This window comes from Lacerta agilis, chromosome 2 (assembly GCF_009819535.1).
Source record: "Lacerta agilis isolate rLacAgi1 chromosome 2, rLacAgi1.pri, whole genome shotgun sequence".
NCBI classification, from domain to species: Eukaryota; Metazoa; Chordata; class Lepidosauria; order Squamata; family Lacertidae; genus Lacerta; species Lacerta agilis.
The window spans coordinates 48,336,488-48,340,777 of NC_046313.1; the positions used below are offsets into that span (position 1 = coordinate 48,336,488).

General features: G+C 45.7%; 1 non-coding gene across 1 annotated transcript; it reads right to left on the reverse strand.

Annotated features, from left to right (window-relative positions):
- Window positions 1-3,964: 3,964 nt before the first annotated feature.
- On the reverse strand, window positions 3,965-4,037 carry TRNAN-GUU. The gene has a single exon. It is a non-coding gene; the product is annotated as a tRNA-Asn (tRNA).
- Between the last annotated feature and the right edge of the window lie 253 nt (window positions 4,038-4,290).

A 4,290-nucleotide genomic window follows, 5' to 3' on the forward strand; every position in this document is an offset into this window, starting at 1 on the left:
ATTTCCAGCACAGGTATCACATTTGTGCAAGAAATCCCCATGTATGCACCACCATGTGATATTTGGGGTGTCTGCCCATAGCCTGCATGCATTCGGAAGCAGAAACCAATCACAGTTTCCCGGTGTGTACCTGTGGTGGAGCAAACACATTTTGTTCATCACAGATGAGTGTTCACATGGTCTATGTGGGGTTTTTTAACAGGAGTGAGCTCCCCATAGGAAGTGAGTGGGGTGGGGGTGCAGATAAATAAAAGGCCTTTGAAGCAGAAAAAAGACCAACCCAGATGTGATTGTGTGCCTCCTTACTAGAGAGTAAAACCAATTCTTCCCAATTGGAACTTGAATATGAACCACCTGCTGTACCAAGGCACTATAAAGGTGTAAGTCTTTATTGATGGGGCAAATCTGTAACTAGGTTCACACATCAAGGTGGTTTGTGGGTGGTGAGTGCTGATTGGTTGAGAAAGTTAATGCTTTATTGGTCTGTAACACATTTTGCTGACTGGGGATATTTCCCACTGACATCAGCTACATTCCCTTACACTGGGCTGTCCTTCAGAGTGCCTTGTGTTTTGTCCTTGGTTCATTTTCTTAGTTGGCTCATTATTTTGCCATTGTGTTAACTGTACTTACTGACATACATCTTTAACAAAGCACAATAAAATGTAATGCTTGTTCTTTAAAGCATCAGACTTTAAATCTTGTTATCTCTGCAGATCAGAAGAAGGGTAGTTTCTTTGGTCTGACTTATTTAGCATCAGCCAGCCCCTGGTTCTATCATCTGTGCCTCCTTCTACACCAGGGGTCAGCAAACTTTTTCAGCAGGGGGCCGGTCCACTGTCCCTCAGACCTTGTGGGGGGCCAGGCTATATTTTGAAAAAAAATATGAACGAATTCCTATGCCCCACAAATAACCCAGAGATGCGTTTTAAATAAAAGGACAAATTCTACTCATGTACAGGGGCGGAGCAAGGGGGGCCGCCCTGGGTAGCGCCCTGGGGGGGTAACACTCGGGGCAGGGCCCCGCCCCCCGCGATTGGTACCCCCAGCCAGCAGTGAAAAAAGCCACACACAGAGGGATAATTCCCACACACAGCTTGATGGGCATATCTGCAAACCCCACCCCACCCCACCCCAATATATATATATCAGATCTGCATCAGAGGGAATGGCACATGCCTCTTTGTCAATTTAAGCATAGTTGCACTCCGTGGGCGACAACGTACGGGAATAGAAAGAGATGGGCTAGGCCTGGGCAGGCCGCGTCGTCCTCTTATATACCTGCTGGGATTGACAAGTCATCTGACCCTCACCTGAATCTCATAGCTCTCCGGTAGCTGCATGTGCCATTCCCTCTGATGCAGATCTGATATATATATATAGAGAGAGAGAGAGAGGGTGGGGGTGGGGGTGGGGTTGCACATGTGTCCATCAAGCTGTGTGTGGGAGTTATCCCTCCGTGTGTGGTGCTGTCAGGAGGGGGTCATGCAAATGCTGTGCGTTGTGCAGAATGGAAATATTTAGGTGCCATGTTCTATCCATGTATGCAGCTTGCAGAGGGGAAATTCGAGAGGGCGAGGGAGCATGGGTCCGCTGTGGGGAGCGGAGCGCATTTCTTGTGCACAGGTGCTTGCTTGCAGAAGGGATTTGTGCTGCGGAGCTGTTGTGGAAAATGCCTATGTGGTTGTGTTGACAGGTGTGCAAAGGAGGGGTGCAGAAGCTAAAGGCATCTGTCTATATGGCCTTTCCAAAGGCCAGGTTGTGCAGTCAGCTGGGGCCTGTAAAAAGCCAGGCTGGGAGCCACCTTAAGTTGAGGCTGCATAGGCCTTGTGGTGCATGTGATTCAGATTCTATTCAGTTGAACCTCTGGTTACAAAGTGGACATTTTTTTAGCAATGCCCACCTAGTGAGCCTTCTTTTGTTCACTTCTTTTTATTTCGAGGCAGTGCACACCTATGTTTGTGGAACTGCAAACCTTTCCAGTCATGTGTTACTCCAGTCAAATCCCACATATGAATGTGGGGAAAGATGATGGTGTGTAGCCTGGTGTAAATTAATTTGTAGCCTGGGGGGATTACCACGGCGTGGACTGTCCATGAGAACCGTAGACTGTCCCCGGGACAGGTGAGGGTGCTGATCCCTTCTTTTCAAATCCGAAACTTGACAGCTATGCTCTGCTGAGTATGGATACTGGCGCACATGTGCAGCAAAAGTGATGCTGGACCCAATCCTTCTAAATCACCTATCAGATGTTCATGGATTGATTCAACAGGCTGAGACCCTACCTGCCCACAGACTGTCTCGCCAGATTGGTGCATGCTCTGGTTATCTCCCACTTGGACTATTGCAATGCGCTCTATGTGGGGCTACCTTTGAAGGTGACTCAGAAACTAAATCTAATCCAGAATACAGCAGTTAAACTGGTGAGGGGGAGTGGCTGCCAGGACCATATAACTCCAGTCCTGAAAGACGTACGTTGGCTCCCAGTACGTTTCCGAGCACAATTCAAAGTGTCAGTGCTGACCTTTAAAGCCCTAAACGGCCTCAGTCCAGTGTCCTGAAGAAGCGTCTGCACCCCATGGTACAGCCCGGACACTGAGGTCCAGCTAAGAAGGCCTTCTGTCAGTTCGCTCACTGCGAGAAACGAGGTTACAGGGAACCAGGCAGAGGGCCTTCCCAGTATTGGTGCCTGCCCTGTGGAACACCCTCCCATCAGATGTCAAGGAAATAAACAAATATCTGACTTTTAGAGGACATCTGAAGGCAACCCTGTATCAGGAAATTGTTTATTTCTAATGTTTTACACTTTTTTATGTGTTGTAAGCCGCCCAGAGTGGCTGGGGAAACCCAGCTAGATGGGCGGGGTATAAATTATTATTATTATTATTATTATTATTATTATTATTATTATTATTATTTCAGAAGCACTTGGATATTTTATTGAACTTCATTGCTGTACAATTACCCTCTTCTTAAGAAGGCTTTACAGCTGTTGTAGGCAAATTGTTAAAAGGGGGGGCTGGCCCATTATATTCCACTGTCTTCTCTAAGATCATACAGCAGCATGTCAAAAGCCTTTTCACCTAAACAGTGTTGCACCATGCATGGTCTCCAGCCCCTGACAAGAAGAAATGCAGTTGCCTCCTCTGCCCTCTGTTCCTTCATATGATAATTTGAATGGAAATCAAATGTGTTTGTTGCCATCTCCACCAAACTTATTTCCTGGCACCCTGGAGGCACCTGCTTGTTATACCTAGCAGGGTGGGGCTCATTGTGTGGGTGCCCCAAACTGAACCTAACTGGAACTAGCCTGTCCTGCACCCTGAAATTACGTAAGACACGGTGGATAATAGTTTAGGGTTTTGTGTAGTCCAGTAAAGGCCCACAAAGGTGTCCAGTGTCCAGCCACACACTATGTGGTTATATATAATAATGATAACATGAAGAGATAGGACAAAAATCACTAACGTATTAGTCTGAGAAGGGATGCATCAAAGGAAGCACAAGGGACAGGATTAAGTGCAGGGAGTAAAACTTATATTGATCCCTTCTGTCAACAGAGCTCAATGAACAGTATAGGACCCTTTTTTCAACTCAGCTCCACTGTCCAAGTTAAAACAGCAAACAGAGCTGAACAGATAAAGGCTTGGAACCATACATCATTATCAGACTAAGATACTTCCCTCCCACAGCGGAAGGAATACAGCCTGTAGCAATTTTATCTCGTAATGGTCAGAGTACATTTTCCTACATTTGAGAAAATGGTTTCATTATGAAAATAAAAGTTAATTGTCCTCACAGTGCGTACATTTGAAAACAGACATACTGTAGGTTGCCTGAGCAATGAGAGTTGTATACATATCACAATTACCACTTCCTTCTTCATTTGTCCAGGTCATAGAATTGTAGAGTTGGAAGGTCCTAAGGGCCATCTAGTCCAACCTTCTGCAATGCAGGAATCTTTTGCCCAAAGTGGAACTTGAACCCACAACCATGAGAATAACAGTCTCATGCCCTACCAACTGAGCTATCCCAGCATCATCTGCAGGGAGGAAAAGGTGTGAATAACCTGATCAAGGGGAAGGTTTTCAACTGTGCATCAAGTAATCACACCAATCTTTGTGGGTGGCAGGATCTAGAATCAATATAGATTGAAAGCAGCATGTTGAGGAGCAACATTAACAATTCCAGATTGAGGAAAAACCTACGTTTTTGAGCTACAAATTGGTTATTGTCTTAAGCAATCTTACATGCTTTCCAAAATTTTCTGCATCTCCTTCTTTTAGAGCA